The sequence below is a fragment of the Phyllostomus hastatus genome, unplaced genomic scaffold (assembly GCF_019186645.2).
Source record: "Phyllostomus hastatus isolate PE091 unplaced genomic scaffold, TTU_PhHast_1.1 phas_contig_41, whole genome shotgun sequence".
NCBI classification, from domain to species: Eukaryota; Metazoa; Chordata; class Mammalia; order Chiroptera; family Phyllostomidae; genus Phyllostomus; species Phyllostomus hastatus.
This window is the reverse complement of record NW_025333876.1, coordinates 3271480-3292442: the sequence shown is the minus strand read 5'-3', so window position 1 is coordinate 3292442 and position 20963 is coordinate 3271480. Positions and strand designations below refer to the sequence as shown.

Below are 20963 nucleotides of genomic sequence, written 5' to 3'. Positions count from 1 at the left end.
GAGAGATATAAAAATAATAAGAATTGAAAAATAAAATGTCACTTAAAACACAAGATAAAATCAATCAACCAACAGCCACAAAAACCAAACCAAACCAAACCAAACAAAACAAAACCTCTTGTTGGTTTCTAACTGGCCAGACCAGTTTTTCTGATCTTGCTGGCTTCAGCTGGCTGAGGGACCTTTGAAATGCTTATCACTCTTCCCAGCCAAATCTCAGCAAGTCTCTCAGGTACCCTGGGCACTTCCGAGCACACTCACTCTCCGGAGCTCACTGCAGAGTTCTTCCAGAATCCGGGGTCCCTGCAGGGTTCCAGCTCTGTGATCTCAGGAGGCACCCGCGACGTTTTGGGATTCACTTTGCACTCCCTGGGAATCGTAAAAGGGTGCGCCCCTCCACCAAATTTTTGAGTTTCAGGCTCTAGGAATGCCCTAAGCACTGAGTCCCTTCCGGGTTCACCTCGGCGAGAGTCAGGATTCCCAATGGGGTGGGGCACACACTTCCACAGTTCCACACCGAAGGCTCTGGAAACATGAGAACCCCGCACCCTTTCCTGGATCGGGGTTTCGATGACTGGGTTTTCAACCGATCCACAGTCCCACTGGGCTAGGGGTGCGGGCGCATTTCCAGGCTGCCCCTGGTCAGGCTGGCTGGAAACTTTTGAGTTTCAGACTCTAGGAGTGCACTAAGCGCCACCGTGTCCCTTCCAGGATCACAGCTCGAGAGTCAGGATTCCCAACGGAGGAGCGCACCTCCACAGTTCAGCACCATAGGCTCCCGAAACCTGAGAACGCCCGTGCCCTTTTCCACCTATCCACAGTCCCACCGGGCTAGGGGTGTAGGCACTCGCCCCTGGTCGGGCCGGCTGGACTCCCTCACTTCACCCATGGCTCTGGGTGGGTATTCACAGTCCCTGGGTGATTTTTTCCCAGTCCAACTGGCCTCTCTGTGCCTTCAAGCAACAAGTTCTCCCCTGGAGTTGCTCAACTCCTGTATTTGGGGGAGGGAGCAGCAACTCCCCTCTCCTGGGAGCCCTGAGGCAGACCTGGGAGCACCGGGCCTGGGGACTGCAAACCCCTGGTCCCCGCGCTGATCCCCGGGTCCCTTTTGTCCTGAAGCAGTCTCCTTACTGTCTGGTTTTTCAATGATCGCAATAATTTTTGATGTCCTGCTTTCAAAAGTGATTTGGTAACCTAGGCCACTTGCTCTGTTTCTCCACTGATCCGAGAGTTTCCCTCCTCTTCACAGAAGCCGAGAAACACGCTGCCTAGAGTAAAGCTGCCAACTTTTGAATTTTGTTGATCTTTTCAAAGGACTGATTTCTTGAGTCATTGGTTTTTGTCTATTATTTTTCTATTCTCTATTTCATTTACTTCTGCCCTAGCCTTTATTATTTCCTTTATTCTTCTTCTGTTGGGTTTAGTTTGCTCTTTTCTGCTTTCTTAAGGTAAGAAGTTAGGTTACTGATTTGTGATCTTTCTTCTTTTGTCAATATGGGCATTCACAGCTATAAATTTCCCTTTAAGCACTGATTTACTGGCATTCCATAAGTTTTAGTATGTTTTTGTTTTCATTCACTTCAAAGTATTTTCTAAGTTCCCTTGTGATTTTTTCTTTGATCCACTGGTTACTAAGAGTATATTGTTTAATTTCCACACTTTGTGAATTTCTGAAATTTCCACTGCTATTAATTTCAAAAGCAGTCCATTGTGGTCAGAAAACATACTTTATATGAGTTGAATGCTTTTAAATTCACTGACACTCTTTCTGTGGCCTAATATATGTTCAGTGGCCTGATATATTTAATTATGAGCAATTTTCTATGTGCATTTGAGAACAATGTATATTCTGCTATGTTTGGGTGGAGTGTTCTGTAAATGTCTGTTAGTTGTATATAGTTGGTTTATAGTGTTGTTCAGGTACTTTACCTCCTTATTGACCTTCTGCCTACTGGCCTACTTGAACTTCTGCCTAGTTTCAATCCATGACTGAAAACAGGACATTGAACTCTCCAGTTAACTATTATTGTTAACTTGTTTATTTCTCCATTCAAATTTTGTCACTTTACTTCATGTTTTGAAGATTTTTGTTAGATACATGTTTGTAACTGTTATGCTTTTGTGGGGATTGACCCTTTTATCAATATATAATGACTTCCTTTATTTCTTACAGTAATTGTTTACATAAAATCTGTTTTGTCCAGTATTACCATTGCCATTTCCAACTCTCTTTCGGTTATTGTTTGTATGATATATCTTATTCTATACTATTTGTGTTTGAATATAAAGTGGTTTGGTTGTAGAGAGCATATAACCAGATCAGTTTATTAATTCATTCTACCAATCTCTGCCTTTTTATTGGACTGTTTAGTCAATTTACATTTAGTTTAATTACTGGTAGGATTTACATCTGCCATTTGACTATGTTTTCTATATGTCATGTTTTTTTGTTCCCTCAGTCATCCATTACCACCTTCTTTTGTGTTATTTTTAATTTATTGATTTTAGAGACAGAGAAGGAGGGAGAAACATTGATTTGCTGTTCCACTTACTTATGCATTCATTGGTTGATTCTTGTATGTGCCCTGACTGAGGATCAACACTGCAACCTGATATATCATAGTGATGCTCTAACCAAATAAGCTACCCAGCCAGGGCCTTAAATAGATATTTTGTTTAATCCTCACCCAAGGATATGTTTAAAGAGGAATGGGGAGGGAGAAAGGGAGAGGAAGAGAGAGAGAGAAACATCAATGTGATAAAGAAACATTGATCAGTTGCCTCCCATATGCACACTGACCTGGGATCAAACCCACAGCCTATGTGCCCTAGCTCTGAATCAAACCAGCAACCTTTTAAGTGCATGGGATGACACTCTAACCAACTAAGCCACCCAGCTAGGGCAAGCAGATCATTTTGAATGCCATTTTATTTCCCTTGTTGTTTCTTTTATTACATTTTTTAGTTATTTTCTTAGTTGTTTATAATGGCTTTTATGTTTATCAATGTAGTTACCTTTACAGGTGCTCTTTATTTCTTCTGTGGACTTCAATTATTGTTGAGTGTCATTTTTTTACAAACTTAAAGATTCCCTTTAATATTTTTTTCAGGGTAGGTCTACTAGTGACAAATTCTCTAGTTTTTAAGAATTTTTAGCAATTTTTCTTGTTCTGCTAGTTAATACATTTTCATTTTTCTTCTGCTTTTGAAGTATATAGCCTTGCTGGATATAGAACTCTTGATTGAATGGTCCTCCCTCCAGCACTGTGAGTGCGTCATCCTACTACCTTCTGACCTTCATGATCCCTGAGGAGAAGTCAGATGTTAATCTCATTAGAGATCCCTTGCACATAATGATTCACTTCTCCCTTACTACTTTGTTTTGGCTTTCAGCAAACTGACTGCTGTGTGGCCAGGTGTATCTTTCTGTGTTTACCCTTCTTAGAATGCATGGAGCTTCTTTGATGTGCAGATTAACATTTTTTAAAAAATTTCACATGGTTTTTGCTTTGTTTCTTCAAGTACTCTTTCTGTCCCTTTCCCTCTCTTCTCCTTTTGGGAATTCCATTATGCATATTTTGGAACTCATGATGAGTATTATGAGGTTCTGTTCACTTTTCTTTATTCTTTTGGCTTTCTGTTCCTAAATTGTATCATTTCAATTAATCTATTTTAAAGGTCTTTGATTCTTTCTTTTCCCAATTCAGATCTGCTGTGGAGCCCCTCTAGTTATTTTTTCATTTAAGTTATTGAATTTTTCTACTCCAGAATTTCTGTTTTGTTCTTTTTTAATAATTTCTATCTCCTTATTGCTATTCTCTATTTAGTGAATCACCATTCTCATACTTCCCTTTAATTCTTTAGACACAATTTTCCTTTATTCTGAACAATCTCATAATTGCTGACTTAAAATATTTGTCTAATAAGTCCAATATCTTGACTTTCTCAAGAACATGTTTTATTGTTTTTTCCTCTATTAATGGGTTGTACTTTTTTATGTGTGTTCTAATTGTGTGTTGAAAACCAGATGTTAAACAATATGAGAACTCCAGAAATCAGATTCCACCACCAGCCACCAAAGGTTTATTTTTGTTGCTCTTTCTTTTTGCTATTCTTAATGCTGTTTGTTCATTTCCTAAACTAATTCTGTAAAGTCCATTTTCTTTATCAAGTACAGCCTCTTAAGTCTTTGCTCAATTTTCATTGGTAATCAGCTAATGATGGGACAGAAATTTCCTTAAATGCTTTGAAACAATTTGACCCATAGCCTTTGCTAAGGTGCTCTCTGTGTATATTGACACAGGCTTTCTATGCTCTGTAGACAGTTTACAACACTGCCTTAGCCTCTTCTCCCTGATTGTGTAAAGTCCCAGTGTCAGCCAGAGGTGACAGAGTAGGGCCTTCTCAAGTCTTTCCTGGGCATGGCCCTCCTAGGTGCTAGGGAATATGTCAAAGCTTTTCAAGGCTCCCTGTGAATGTGTCCTTTCCCAATTATTCAAGTTTTTTTAAAGGAAGAGAAACATCAATGCGTGGTTGCCTCTCACACGACCCCAACTGCGGACCTAGCCCACAACCCAGGCATGTGCCCTGACTGGGAATCGAACCAGTGACCCTTTGGTTCACAGGGCAGCACTCAATCCACTGAGCCACACCAGCCAGAGCCCAGTTATTCAAGTTTTTTGGTCAACCTCTTGTTAATCCCAACTCATGTGTACCTCTGGGCAACTGTGATGCTAAATAATTGCCACTGATTGTTTTTTAACAAATGCCTTAAGGCTATTTACTCAAACGAATTATGAATGATTAGAATTCATAAGGGGAAATAACAACCAGCTCTGAGAATGGAGCTTTACAGAGAGCTTCCATACAGTAATGGTTTAGGTCATACAGTAATGGTTTTCTGAGAATAGAGTATTTAAAGAGCTCTGAACCTGTCTGTCCCCTCCAGTAGTTTGTAGTTTTCAGAGCTCCTGTGGTGCTAGGAAGGGGCAATGGGAATGTCTGAAGGCCACAAATTCACTGTTCTCACCAAGGTTTGATATTTTTTCTTCATTCCAAGCACTCCTTGGATTGTTAATATGTAGTTAATTCCAAGATTACTAAAATAGTTGGACAATTTTTGTTTCATTCAGTGAATTTTTGTTCTTAGTGCTGTTTTGGTGGATAGGATTTAAAGAATGTCCTCACTCCAGCATTCCAGATGTGGTTCCAAGATAAGTGGTATTTCAAAAAAATAAAAATTATTCAAAAATCTATGATGAACAAAATATCAAAATTTCAAATTAAGACATAGTAAGTGTCATACCATTTCATACAGGAGTCTGACACAAGAGGGAAAATCCAATACTGATGCTGTCTTTTAAAAACCTGATAGTTACTTCATCATAGATGTTTGCACTAATTTTTATTTTATTAAACCTCATTATAGTATTTATTTTTTATTGTTCAATTTTTTGGTATCCCCTTAAATTTTGTTCCTGAGGAAAGTGCCTGACAAGTCTCTCTCTAGTCTTACCCCTGGAGAAGGGTGATTTCAGATCACATCTTTGATTTTTTTTAACTCTCCAAACTGACATTTTACTTCCAACTCACACTTAGCATATTCCATTACAGTATTTTGGGTTGTTATCAAAATGATTATCTTAAAATCTAGCAGAAAAATATCAGTGTGGCCCTGGCCAGTGTGACTCAGTTGTTTGGAGCATCATCCCATAACTGAAGAGTTGCAGGTTCGATTCCCAGTCAAGGCACAACCTGGGTTGTAGGTTTGAGTACATACGATCCTGGGTCTGGGCACATACAGGAGGCAACCAATTAATGTTTCTCTCTCAGATCAATGTTTCCTTCTCTCCCTCCCTTCCTCTTTCTAAAAGCAATGAAAAATGTCCTCAGCTGAGGAAAAGAAATAGTATGAAGATTGGGAATACAGGACTAGGTAGTCATGTTAAACTAATCTCTTAAAACTGCTAATTGAAGCAAATTAGCTTACTCAATATAAAACTTATTACTAGCTGCCAGATAAACTAACATAAGATGGCTTTTAAAAAAAGAAATATATGCTAGAGCTTTTAGAAAATTAAATGTAATGTTTGGTATGTATGCCATACAAACTTTCTAAGATATTATGCAACACTAATAGAAAATGCTTAGAAATAACAGTTTTAGCCAAAATTATTCTGTTGCATGATTTCAATGATCAAATTGGATTCCATTGAAAATAAACTGATAGAAATAAAAGAATTAGAGACAAAAGTGTTTGGCATAATGTGTGGCAAAAGTTCCAACCCGAGAAGACAATTGTGTGCAGAGAAAAGCTGCCTGTCTTGAAAGTTATTTTGAGTCATTTCAAACAGCTTAGTAGAAAAGCAATCGATTCTAGATGATTTGAGATTACTTCCCCTACACTGTCATTTGAGAGAGATAGTGTTCATATAAAGTTTTTAGATTAGTGCTTTGCAATAACAGTCTGATGAAGTGTGGAAATTTAACTTTCCTATTAAGTGTTCCTTATTTGCTTCTACTGTTTTATTGCCTCTTCTTGTAATCCAAGGCACTCTATCCCACACTCTTTTCCACTACACTTTGAAAAGCATTTAAAAATCATTATATCAATGTTAGCCTACTTCCAGACAAATTACTTCCCTTGCCATAGTCGTTGTACAAGCTAAAGCGCTATGTTGGCTTTTCATTTCTGCAGGTGTGTCAAAGTTCCCAAAGTCAACATCCACCTGTCATTAATACTAACTTAGCCCTAATCACATACAATGCTATCTCACCTTTAATGACTGTGTACACACTGTCTTGTTTTTCTAAGGGAACCAAACCTACTGGTTCAATGGGTCTGTAGGTGAACAAAGGGTGGCAAAAGTAATAAGTAAAAGTCGTGAAGGGTCATACAGTTTACCTTCTCCAGGACCAGGGAAGTACATCTGCTTGGAAGACAATAATCAAGCATATTTTAAAAGTCCCTCAACTAACTGAGTTAACAATGTCTTCTCCTACGTAGTCTACACAATGGTAATAAAACATAAAATGGAAATAAGAAAAGAAACCTAAATAATTATTTTGTTCAGATGATATGATTGTATGCCTAGAAAATAGAAGGGAAATAACAAAAAAAAAGAGAAAATTGATAAGAGCTTGAAAAGTCCCTGGTTACACAATTATTAACATATCTTAAAATCAATATCTTTCTACATATCACTTATGGATTATGTATATGCTGTAGTATGAATGTGTGTGCCCCACCTGAATTCATATATTGAAAACCTAATGCCCAAGGTGATAGTATTAGGGGATGGGGCCTTTGGGAGGTCAGACCCCTCAGGAAGGGAATGACTACATTTACATGAGGCCCCAAACAACTTGCTTGCCTCTTCCACCAATGAAGATATAGCAAGAAGACGTCACCTATGAACCAGAAAGCAGGCCCTCACCAAACACCAAATCTGCTGGTGCTGTGATCCTGGACTTCCCAGACTCCAGAACAGTGGGGATAAATTTCTGTTGCTTGTAAACCACCAAGTTTGTCCTATTTTGTTATAGCAGCCTGAACAAACCAAGACTATACAACATAACTAATATGTATAATATAGAGAAGTAATTGAGTATATAACAATAAACAAAGACTAAGACAATATGATATAACCAATATACATTTTACATATAACATATAGGTTATGCATATATACATACATACATACGTGTGTGTATAACCAAATTAGAAGAGGGCTCATTCACAAAAGCTGAAGACTATAACACACTCAGGAATAACCTTAAGCCCCCATTTCCTACACATGGTAGGGCATGTGAGAGAATCCTGCAAAGTGAGAGACCACACAAAGCTATGACAGGCACAGAGAACAGGCAAGAATGCCAGTCTGCTAATACGCCTCTTTCCTAATGCCACCTACGTGTGCACTCATTCAGCTGCTATCATGTTCCTGCCTGCCAGCAAACAATCAAAGAATCTTTGTCTATGTAGGAGATTTCTTCTTCCACTGTATGAGCAATAAACACAGTTATAAGCTAATGGCTTGAAAAGTAAACAGCTATCCATCCTATTCCACACTCCCAGCCCCAAATAGCCCAAAAGGCAAGGCCTTTCTACCAACAGACAGGTCCTGGCTGCTGCTCCCACCGGCTTCTCACCTCTCCCCTGAGGATCCATGACAGCCTGCTGCCAGGTCCACACATGTGTTGTCTGGTTGTTAGGTGCAGGGCAGCCATCTGGGCCTGCAAGAGCCAATGAGCAATTTCCCTTCCTCAAACCCCAACTAACTCCAGATGCTTTCAGGCCATGGGGTTCACTCTGCCTCAGTTTCACCTAAGTAGTTGATCTAAGTTCTCAACATTTTGACTTTCTCCAAGAAAGAGTAGTATAGTTCTGCTGTCAACATCCTCTATTCATCAGTCTCTATTTGTCCCTAGAGGACATCAGGGAGTCCAACTGAAATGGAACTTCTCTGGTGGCCCCTTTCCTCCAAGCCAAGGGGAATCATCACTGAAGACACACAACCTCCTCCCTACTCCTGGTTTATGTAATGGTCTAGATGGAATTCTAGACACCCAAAGAGGCTCTAGGTTGTACCTGGTCCCACCTAGCAACATAAGGCCTCCTAAATCCCCAAGAGCAACACCGCCATTCACTGACACAGCCGCAGGTCGCTGGAAAGCAGTATCCAAGGGCAGACCCAGGAAACACCCAACAGAATTACAGGGGTGGGCTGTTGTGGGGAGCACTGGCCATTAGCATGCAAATCTCCCACAATTGCCTGAAGCACCAGGCCTCCCTGCTCTCCTTTTAAGTGCCAGTAAGCTCTCACCTGGTCTGACATGCCCTGCACAGGCTGTCTCCCAGGGAGTGCAAAGCTCTTCCCCAGGCATCCATAGGCTCCATCATCATCCCCTCCAAGACTCTGCTCAGCATTCCCTCTCAGGGAGGCCTTCCCTGAGCACCCTATTTGACACAGCAGTTCCCCACCCTGTACTCCTTCCCCCGTCCCCTCTGATTTACTTTTCTCCCTAGAACTAGCCCTAACTGGTATATTAACTACTTCAGTTTATCCATTATATTATAAGTTCCTCAGGCACAGTTTTTGTCTATTTTGTTCACCACTCTAAAATATCCAATGCCTAAAACAGTGCCTGGCACACACACTCAAAAGTATTTGTTGGATGTTAAAAAAATAAAGCCGGTCCTAGCTGGGCATCTTGGTTGGTTGGTTGGTTGGTTGGTTGTTTGGAGCATCATCCTGTGCACCAGAATGTAGTGGGTTCAATTCCTGGTCAAGGCACATACCTAGGTTGTGAGCTTCATCCTTGTTTGGGGCATGCACAGAAGGCAACCAATAGATGTTTCTCTCTCATGTGGGTATTTCTCTCTCTTTCTTTTTCTCTATCTCTCTCCTTCCTCTCATATCCTTGAGTGAGGATTAAAAAAATAATAATAAAAACAAAACTGGATACTAACTAAAGGCAGTAAAACAGATGGTATTCAGTATTTACTGCAATAGTTGAAAGAAACTCAAGTATAGAACTTAGCTCAACATCAATCCATGTAGAAGCAAATGGGCATCTTAAAAAAAGAATGAGGGAATAAGGAGGGGACAAGCAATGCTCAAGCAGAGCCAAGGAAACGGAAAATTACAAAAACAGGTAGGCTGGCTAGTCAGTGTTGGTGTGATTAGGTCATCTGTGTCTGCTAACTGGCACCTGTCCAGGTTAGGCTCCTAGGCTCCCACAAAGACTAGGAGACAGGCCCTTTCCTTCCCAACGATTGCGTTTTAAAGGAATGACTGTCAAGTCCTTCAGAAAGACATTCCTGGGTTGTAGGAGATACACACACATTTCAAAGGGGCAGAGAAAGGATTACAATTCAAAGTTTTTATAATAAATGCTTAATAAAAGAAGGGGAAGGTCCTATCATCAGGAGTTGGCAATAACAAAGGATAAATTTTGGCAGATTTGAGATTTTCCAAACAGGAACTCAAGGGGGATTGGTCATTTCAGGGACAAGGCCATAGACTATTAGGCCACTAAGAGTTTTTTCAAGTCTCTTAGTGTCGGGGCTATTATAGGCTAAGGTTGAGGTCCAGCCAAGAAGAAGGCTCAGAGGAACCTGACTAAACTTTGATCAGGGAGAGAGTCTCTGTGGATGGATGGATGGATGGATGGGGTATAAGGGTTGGTGGGAAAGGGGTCAAAATGATAAGATCTGAAGACATCCCAATTCAAATGTAAGTAGAAATCATTTCAGAGAAAAAAGGAAAATCCTCCATTCTTCAATGGCTCCCTCAGACATTCCCACGGTGAACCTAATTCGGTTCTTGTTTACTCAATAAAAGCTGCTAATGGGAACAAGTCCACTGCTCACCCTAGACCTTCCCAACCTGCACTTGTTTCCTGCGGGACATCTGCCAGACCTGCATGTGCTCACTGTTTCAAGTTCGTATCAGAGACAGATACTAAGGAGGTTACAAAAAGACTTCCTATGAAGCTAATGCTAACTGTTTCTGTTAACTTTTTACTAATGAAGCATCTTTGGGTAATTTTCTTCTCCTCTCCCCGTGGCAGCCCTCCTCTGAGATATGAAACAGCTTTTTTCTCCCTTCCCCATTCCTGGCTCAGCTCTCCGCCTCCAGTTCACACTCGAATCAAAAAAGTCCTGTGTCTGCAGAGTTAGTTCTCCAGGTAAAACCTGATCCCAGTAGCTCCACGCAGCTACTAGGTGACAGCAGTCCGCATTTTCTCAGCAGGCCAGGCACAATATGGGCCGATTTATTTTTGTCTTCCCAGAAGACTATAGACGTTAAAATTTTTTAAAACCCATTTTATTAGTTAACATTTGAATGTAGTTTGTAGACCATCCTGATTGAAGGGTCTAGGAGGCTTATATTTATATAATGAGATGTGGGCAGAGTCGGGAGAGTGTCCTCGTTTTAAAAGAATTCAAAATTACAAATACAAACTTAGGTGTGACCACGTGGACACACGGCTAGTGCCCTCTGTGGGGCTTGGAAGTCATCTGGGTGAGGAGCCTTGAAGCTTAAGATTCATTAGCTTTACAGTCAATTCACCTTTGCTGGGAATATAAAAGACTAGAGGGGTTTATACAGCGGCACTAAAATCTGTAGAAACCCACTAAGCATAACAGTCTTATATTACATCAGTCCTCCAGATACTATTCTTATCTCTCTTTCACAGACCTCCATCCCTGCTGTTCCCTCTAATTTGACTGCAGCAATTCATTATAAAATGCGTAGGCTGGGCTGCAGTTGTGCCCCCTCCCCTATCTGGGCTTCCACGATCTAGTACTGTGTCAATTATGTAATAGCCAAAGCGGAGAGTTTAATGGAGTACAAAAAGCCTTGTCGTGAGTTCTTACATAAGCCTTCATAAACCATCCATGAGACCAGGGGTACACAGTTCTGTGTATCCCAGACTGGGGTACACAGAATTACATAAGGTATGTGGAAAACACTGATGCAACAGCCAGGTTTATTTTCCACCTCAAAAGCAATCAAAGTGTTTTACTCTTAATAAGACTTGCTAATCTTTTCATGTAAGCATAAAGGAATCTCTTGACACTGCTACTCAACTTCCCTGTCACCTCTGCACAAAGAAATGTTCCACTTAGGACGCTCCTCCGTATTCTACATGAAATCACAGGTCCCTGATAAACAGCAACTATTCTTTGCAAGTTTAAAGGAATCAAGAAAGATACTTAGACAAAATACAAAAGTGAACATGCTATAATTCTTCAACATATCTCCTTGCCAATACCAGTTTTCTCTCCCCATATTTCTAACCACTTATTTTTACTTATCTAAAACCACGGTAACCACACCTGGGGCTACAAAGTGACAAATTTTAAAACACAGTGCTATCCAATGGGTCTCATGCCTGGCTGCACATTAGAATCACTAACAGAGCTTTTAACATTACAAACAGCACAGCATCACCCAAAAGCAATTAGAACAAAATAGTGGATGGGACACAAAAAGAGGTGCCTAGATATTAGTACATCTGATGCTTTCTACTCTTCCTTCTTACCTGGAAAAAAATAATAACCATAATTATGAGAGGAGGGGTTTTTCAGGGGGGAAATCTTTAACACTGGCAGCTCATAATTATTGTTTCCAGCAGATATAAAAATAAAATAATTCCATAATTTGAAATCCCCGTGGGATCCTTTTTATTACTTTATAATCAAAGAAATTTCACCAACTTTCTTAGTAGCCTTTACAAAACCTATTTTATTGTTGAATGTTATGTAATGCCACCTAATCAGTTCAAAGCAAGGGTCCTATGTTGTCTTAAAGGGTACCTTAAGCTAAGACCCTGCTTATCCTCAAGTAAAGTTTTGGTTTAGAGCAGAAATGAGGGTTCTCGCTTATCTGCAACCTCTGAAATGTCTGATGATCACGTCTATAACTTTACCAATGAGTGAATAATTTTTAAAGCCCTTGCATAACAGAGAGTACAAGGCGCCGTTGGTATTCTGCCAAGAGCACTTCTTTCCGTGTTTGTATTTAAAATAGACTGGTAGTAACATCACTTGTGTTCCTGAAATTCCTTCTGTGCACAGCCTCCGAATGGAGAAAAAAAAATGGATGAAGCAACCCGCTTCGCTGCTTTACCGTTATAAAGCTCAAAGGATAAAACACATTCAGACTAAATTAAGACGAAGATACGGAACAATTTATCCAAAGCTGGGGGCAGGCAGTGAGTCGATACCCATCCTTTCCAAGACGGAGGATGTTTAACCTGGCAGCACGCAAGGTGCCAAATGAGCTGCAAACCTCGGCCCGGCAGGAGATGTGGCAGGCCAGAACAAGTACCCCGGTGACAGCAAAGCCAAATAAACACCGCGCTGCCAGACTCGGTTGCAATCACTCCCCAACTCCGCACCTGTCTTCCCTCAGGTTCTAGGAGGCTGGACCAGAGCCCAGGCCGGCCCCCTCGGACTGTGCAGAGGAAGCATGCGCTCACCTGGGTGGAGAAGAGCCACGAAAAATGTCCAAGAAGCCACCACTGCCTCAATGAGATTCTCACCCTGGACCGGGCTCCGACGCGCTCCCTCCTCCTCCGCCTCCTCGTCCAGCTCTAGTTTTCTACTTAACGACAGGTCTGTACTCCACCGACCAGACGAGATGTCCGCAAAGGGGGGCGATAAAGTTGCCAAGAAAAGCTGGTAGAGGTGGCGCAGGTGGAAGCGCAAGGGACGCCCCCGCACCTACGGCTGCCTAGCCACAGCCGTGCCCCGCTCACGCCCGCCCCGCGCCCGCACTCCCGGCTCAGGCCCCGCCCAGGCCGCCACCCCGCTCCAGCGTCGAGGCAGCGGGGGATGCGCGCGCGGGGGTGCGGGCTGGAACGCCTGGGCGCTGTCCGCCCTCGCTGCCGCACTGCCCTTCCCGCTGCCTTTTCCGGACAAAAGGAAGACGCGGGGAAGCGCCGAAGCCCAATCACGGAGCGCGCTGTGCAGCCCGAGCAGCCCCTGAGGTGCGGCCCGCGGTGACAGCCGCCGGGCGGCGAGCGGGTCCCCGCGGGACGCCGGCGCGGGTGGCAGTGGCGCGCGCCCCTCGCGGCCGCCGGGAGACGCACATCCCTGGGCCCCGGTGCCTCCTCTGGCCCCAAGACATGCGGGCCGGCCGGCCGGCCTGCCGCCGGAATCCGCAGCGCCCTCTGCCGTCCACCGGGCCGCGGTGCGCGCGCCGGCTGCTGCAGCTCAGGGTGTGCCCATGGGCACCACGCAGGGCAGGCCTGGCTACGCCAGGGCAGTTCCCCACGGTCCCCACGGTCCCCACGACCCCAGGGGAGGGAAGGAGGAAGTCAGGAGGCAGAAGCTAGTGTAGCTGCTTCTTTCCTCTTACGGCAGAACAGGGAGCAACTGTGAATTAGGAGGAGCAGAAGGAATTGGGGTTCATCCGCGGGAACAATTTGGAGGGCGGGAAGATTCTGGATTCACGAGGAGCCCAGAATTGGTATCTGGAAATGCTTGTGGAAAAGGCGGGCATTTCTTCCTAAAATCAGGTTTATGTCTATGTTCATTAAAGCACCAAGTGTGCCTGACACTCTTCGAGGGGTTCTGGAGAACCTTGACTGCTCTGATTAATAAATACATGAATGGCTTCTCAAGGACCCTTCCAGCTTCCCTAAGCAGTGCGCCTAGGAGGTGTGACAAGGCAAGCGGTCACACCTTTGGAGCTTCAGAGAGCTTCTGCTGCCTCTAGTTCCCGGGCAGTGAAATAAATATACGTGGTTATAAAAATGAAAGGGGGCAGAGAGCCGGAGTCAGGGGAAGCTGGTCCTTTGCACTGCTAGGTGCTGTTGCTTTTTAAGGGGCAGGGTGTCTTTTTCCAAACTACCATTTTAAGCAATATTTTATACTAGCTGATTTTTGTTTAACAAGCTGGACTACTTGGTGAAAGGAAGTCATGAAACAACACCTTTTTCCCCCCAACCACTGTCTTTTAAAATTATTCTATCAGATCTCCCTTCTCCGCTGGAAAAATCTAGGGCAGATTTCATAGCTTTTCCTGTCACTTTCAGGTGTTAATCAACAGTCTGATTCTCTGGTATTAAAAAGTCCAGTCTAATCCTAATCAAAATGTCAGTCCCACTCCACTTAAGTCTCCCCCACCCAACTCCCACACTGGTCACCTCCCACCCCTGCCAGCTCCCAGCCTGACCCAAGCTCAGAGCCTGCACAGGGAATAAAAATGTCCGCTTTTTCTTACTTGTTCTATATTCTCCCAGCTAGCTCTGTGAAGACAGGGTGGCAGCGTGGGAAACGTTCCCCGTACCAGGCACTGGTCCTTGCTTCCAGGTCAGCTTCTCCTCTGGTGGCCCACCTCACAGAGACCCTCTGCAGAGTCACCGTGCCCTGGCAGGTGAGCCAGGCAGACCCTGCCACCTTCCACCATGTCCATGCAGGTCACTGTCACCGTAGTACACCCTCTTCGTTTTCTGGTCACAGGCAGCTCTGTCCAGTCTCTCTCCTTGAAGGTTCTCATGTATATCCCCAACCCCAGGCAATACACGCCAAGCTCCCCAAGGAGTTCTCCAGAAGAACCCCTTTCTTTGCATGAGGTAGCTGGGTACTCCCTCCTCTTCCTCACAGCACCCTTTAATTCTCACTACCAACCTTCTCCTTGATGCTTCTACCCTTTCAGTAAATATGGGCAGAAAGCAGCAGGACATTTACAAAGCAAATGGTACAAAGATGGTCCAACGCTTCTGTTTAAAATGTGGAGACACATGTCTCTGTGGCAGCCACTGAGGCATACCACTCAACTCTTGAAAACAGAACTGACAGCCTCCAGCTGTCATACCTTTGGATCTACCATGGTGCTTACACCAGGGCCACACATCCCTCACCCCCAGCTGTTCCCAGCCCATGGCTGAGCATGGTGGGAGTACCAGAGCTGGGCCATTTCCACCTGACCCCTCTAATGGGCAGCATTTGTTCCAGAACCCTCCACCACCCTGCCGAGGCGTTCTTAGCACTGCCCTGCAGCCTGAGGCTCTTCCTACCCCACCTTCCTCCCTTCCCTCTCCTCTCACAGGTGTCAGCATAGCACAGCAGCCGGAAGGCTCTCCTCACCCACATGCCAACCTCCTCCCTCCTGTACTACCCTACATATCAGCTTCCTACGCAACTGTCCTTTCATTGTAACCCACAGGACAGGAAGGGCAAGGGCTCTCTGGGGCATAATCCCGTTCGTGAGGGCTCTACCCTCAGGACCTAATCATCTCCCAAAGGCCCCAGCTCCTGATACCTACCACCACATTATGGGGTTAGGTTTCAACACCTGAATTTGGGGGAACACAAACATTTAGACCATCTGGTTTACCACATAGCAGGATGTTATGAGGGGTCAATGCCTATGGGAAGAGAAGGAGAGCAGGATTGGATGGAAGGCAGAACTGGGTTGTGATTCAAGCCCAACAAAGCCCCAGCCAGCCCCGGGTTGCTCTAGAGCACATGCAGAGTGGTGTGCCGGAGCCTGCAGTACCAGCTTGGGAGTGCCAGTTGTGTGATTTTTAGGCATTTTGTGAGCCAGTTTTAAGTACAGCCATAATTGAAGATTATATAAACTTATACTTATATATATATTATATTAAAAACAAAGTTAACAAATCACATCCATTACTTTGCTACATTAATATCTGCTTTTGAGTTTTATTTATAACTAGCATATCAGTGTGGTGGCAAAAGCAGGATTACAGTGGTTTATATGGAAGATAATATAATAATTAATAAGTAAGAATATAAGAATAAACTGTATTTTGCATACTCACAACTGTAAACCTACTTTTGCCCCACCCTGTATAATAATGTCCTATTGGGCATCTCTCTCTGACTCCACACTCGTGGTATCACTTTGAAGCCTTTGAAGTCATCCACTGGGAGTATATTTACACCACAGAAATCAGCAAACACTATAAATCAGGGTCGTCTCCCCCCCCCCACAAAGAACCAGGTGTTAAACATTTACAAGCACACCACTGTGTATACGACATGTTCAGAACCGCTCCAAGGTGGGCGAAATGACTAGAGCATTATGTCCCCACCCACACTGGCACTGGATGTGAACTGGGGAAGGCAGGCTCTCTGGGAAGAGGGCTTTCTATAGGTGAGGCTCTCAGTACTCTCCGGCTGAGGCAACAAGTCCCTCCTTGGAGGGATAACTAACAACTGACATGAAGTTAGTTATGGTATCTTCCTTCTCTATTTACTGGTTGAATCACTGATTGAAGAAAGAGAGAGGAAGGGAGAGGAGGAGAAAGAGAGAAAGAGAGAGGGAAGCAGAGGGGGAGAGGGAGAGACAAACATCAATTTGTTGTTCCACTTATTTATGCATTCATTGGTTGATTATTGTATGTGCCCTGACTGGGGATCAAACCTTGGCATGTCAGGACAACACTGTAACCAACTGAACTACCTGGCCAGGGCTATAGTATTATCTTATTAATTCTAAGTACTTGCTACTTCTGTAGTTACATTCATATTGTTCCTAATGATGTTTAGATGTGCCATTTTTAATTAATATTTTTCTTAGTTCATTCTTCCTAAGGTTTGCCTCTATTTTGTCTTTTTTTAAAAAAAAATCTTTTGATGTTGTTGAGCCTACTGTATTTTATTTACAATTTCACCAGTTCTGCTCTAATTGTTATTTCCTCTCTTCTGTGTTGTTTGGGTTTATTCTATCCTACTATTTCAAACTTCTCAAGAATCACCCAAGTGATTCTCAAGTTGAAAGCTTAGCTCATTAATTTTCCATTTTCCTTTTTCAAATAAATTTCCCATACATTTTTTATGTGGTGTTTTCAATATCATTGAATTATACATTTCCATTACAATTACTTTTTGACCCATGAGTTATTTACAGTATGTTTTTAATTTCTAAATGTATGAGCTTTTGGAGATATGTTTTTACTATTCATTTCTAATTTATTGGCAGTGTGGCAAGAAGATGTGGCCTATTTGATTCAGACTTTAAAGTTGGTACTGACTGGCTTTGTGGCCTCTTTTTTCACAGATGCCCCAATGTTCCTCACATCCCAATGTGAGAGGAATGTAGCAGTATAACTTCTCATTTGTAAGCATTGGGTGCTATGTGTGTTTATTAGGTCAAGAGTTTTAATTTTCTGGCCCAAATATTATGTATCTTTTCTAATATGTGTCTCCATGAGCTATCATTACTGAGAGAGGAGTATTAAAATCCCCCAGGATGATGCGGGATTTGTCCATTTCTCTTTGCATCCTGTCAGCTGCTGCTTATACAAGGCCTGTCCAGAAAAAGTCCAGCCATTGTTAAGAGAGTGAACTGGAATGCACATGCATGAACAATGATGACTTCACTGTACTAGTCAGTGGGGGCGGTAGATGCCATTGAGTGAGCATGTGTAGTGTGTGGCCATCACACCAAAAATGACAGCAAGTCTACTCTCACTGTCATCTGCATCAGATTTTGCGTTAATCCTCCATGGAAACTATTTGGATGATTCCAGAGGCTGCAGCTATGGGCAACTGGTGATTCGCAGGTTCATCACAATTCACCTGCTCACACATACATCCCATGCAGAGTTTTTTGGTGAAACATCAAATCACCCAAGTGATTCAGCCCCACTACAGCCCAGATTTGGTGCTCTGTGACTTCTAGCTTTTCCCAAAACTAAAATTACTTTTGAAAGGGAAGAGATTTCAGACCATCAACAAGACTCAGGAAAATACAAAGAGGCAGTTGATAGCAATTGGGAGAACTGAGTGAGGTCCCAAGGGGCCTAACTAGACATTTTGTGGCTATCATTTGCAATATATATGAATACCTAATTTTTAAAATAACTCATAGCATTAGCTGCTGTTCCAGAGGACTTAGGCTCAGTCTTTCTACATTTTATAAACTGCATCTGAGCATATCTGATTGCATCACTTGTCTCTCTTATGCTTTTCATTAATTCCAATCCATCACAGAGTTCCCTGTGTGGTTGTGGTCAGCAGAAATCCCAATGAAGACTTACTACAGGTGGGTTAGTGGAACAAGCTGCAGTCTCTCCTGTTGCACCTTTTTCCTAGAAAGTCATTGAACAGCATATCTTTTTCCTCTACTTACCATTCCAGATGTCCTTTACCTCTGCTGGGACTTGGACCAGGCCAGATTGCTTGCAGCATGAGGTAACTCTGACCTTTCTCCCTAAGTGGTCTGACCCTGAATTGCGTTGTCTTTGTTGCACCATGACTGCTACAACTACCCATTTGTTGTTATTTCTGGGCTGTGAAGCTCCCAAAGATGCCCAGTGAACCCCCCGCATTCTAGGCATATGCTCTGCTGCCCCATGGTGCAACAATAAGTCTAGATCCCTGTGATAACCAGGATCAATACCTCCTGTTAAAATAATGACTCCTTCCCTTCCCTGCTGGTCTAGCACCATGGGAAGCTCAGTGTGACCAGACTGTAGTGGTAGCTTCAAGTTCAATGAAATGATTACAGTAAATTAGGGCCTCCAACCCAGCAGAGTTCAAGGGTTTCCAGGAAGCACAAATGTTTAATGGGTCACCAGGAATGTTGGTAAGAGAGTCTGCTCCACTTTCTGCCACGTGGGTCCTGGACCAGTGTGCTCTGTCCATTGATCACACTGGCACCACTGTGAGAAACTACCAAATAAATGTGTGCATGTGTGCATATGTGTGCCAACTTTCTGCTCAGGCTGAGCTGAGAGCAGACTTTGAATACCAGCCTGCTGGCAATAGAGGGATGATGTGGACAGATTTTGAGGAGTATAGCATAATATTATGAGGTAGTTCCTTGCCTTAGGTAAAATTTTTACAATCAAGCCAGCAAAGTCTCAGTCCTTTAGCAAGAGGGTAGCACCTCTACCAGTCCAGATGGTGCAAGGAAGTCTGGGGCTCAAAATACTTAATCTTGTTAATCCAATCATTTCTATCCTGGCTCTCAAAAACCTGTTTGGTTTGTATCAGGGTCCTGACTTTGACATGGGAAACAAATCGAGGCTGTGCCTTTCATCTCCGATGTAGCTCTTCCACAGTCCGTATAATTATGTTTGTCCCAAACTATTAAGTGCTAAACCTACCACCTATCTCTATGCATGTGAGAAGCCTAGGGATTTAGATGCTGCTGCAGTCCAGGAGTATCATTCTCTGCTTCTGCTAGCAATGTAGTCCTCACTGGCCTGACTGAAAAGTGATTGGCCAACATCCTACCCTGAGGACGTGCTCACTTCTAGAACTGTCTCAGCATGGAGCCCCTGAAAACAAAGCCTGGGAGGAAAAACAAAACAAATAAAAAAAACTTGTGTTCAAGTACATTATTGGATGAGCGACCTCAAGAAGCAGTTATATGGAGGGGAGTTGTAGGATATGAGAGGAGGGAAAATTAAGAATTGATGCATCACTGAGTTGGTACTGCTAAGAGTGAATGCTGTTAGTTCATCTGTGGAACGCAGCTCAGAAACGCCCTCCTGGGAGGCGAAAGGGAGAGTTTCTTTATCCACTGGCTTCCCCTTCCTCTTCACCACAGGTAGTCCCATGGCATTAACTCACCCAGTCTTCCAGAGTGTGCTTGTGTGACAGATGAGCAGTTCCTAATGGTACCACTTGCCATGGTGTCCATGTTTCCTCAGGGAGGAACACTGGATACACAGGGCAGAGTCCAGGAGAGGTGCTGTCTGCCGATCCTGAAGGGAAGCTGGTGTAAGCCTCCTGTGATTTGCCTCAGCAGCAGCTGGAGCACAGAGTGAGACCAGGAGGAATTGCAGCAGTCCACAGCTGTGTCCAGTACTTGTGCTTTAAAATATACTCGTAATTGTGTATTTTACAGAAGTTTTAAGCATTTGAACCGAGAGTTATTTTTACCCGAGAATACTCAGTCCCTCCCCCCGTCCATATATCTGGAAGAAGAATTGCACTGGCATGTGCCGGTGGAGAAAGTAGACAGAAGTCTCCAATGTGACAGGAAAAACTTGGGATGTGTCCCAAATCAGAGGTGTTTCCAGCCTCGCATTCGCTGTATAGCCGAAGCAGGTAACTCACCTGCTATAAACCCTATTTCATGCATTGCCACCTTGTGAGACAGAAATCAAAAAGATAATGGACATAAAATGATTTTATAAGCTACAAAATGCCATGCTGAAATAATCCATGATGATTGTGAACATTAAGGCTTATGCTTGATGGCCTTACTGCTTTCTGTACCCCACCCCCAAGACCAAAGTTATGCTGAGTCCTGGAGTTTTGGTAAGAAAAAAAAATTAACATAAAAATGGTTGAGAGATGGAGAGAGAAAAGAATAAAGCAGCTCTGATGGTATTCTTTAAATGGGAGCAAATATGTTTCAGTGGTCTGCTTTGTTACATGAAATATAGCCAGGGGCAACAATGGGGAAAAACTGGAACCCTCGCACGCTGATGGTAGGAAAGTAAAATAGGGGAGCTGCTAC

At 43.2% G+C, this 20963-nt stretch overlaps 1 protein-coding gene across 3 annotated transcripts in view; it reads right to left on the bottom strand.

Moving 5' to 3' along the window:
• The window catches only part of MTUS2 (microtubule associated scaffold protein 2), a 590055-nt gene extending 576798 nt beyond the window's left edge, over positions 1–13257 (bottom strand). For all 3 annotated transcript variants that reach the window (XM_045844783.1, XM_045844782.1, XM_045844784.1), the window contains exon 1: positions 12994–13257. The gene's annotated coding sequence lies outside the window, so the exon portion shown is untranslated. The remainder of the gene's footprint in view (positions 1–12993) is intronic.
• Positions 13258–20963: the final 7706 nt, after the last annotated feature.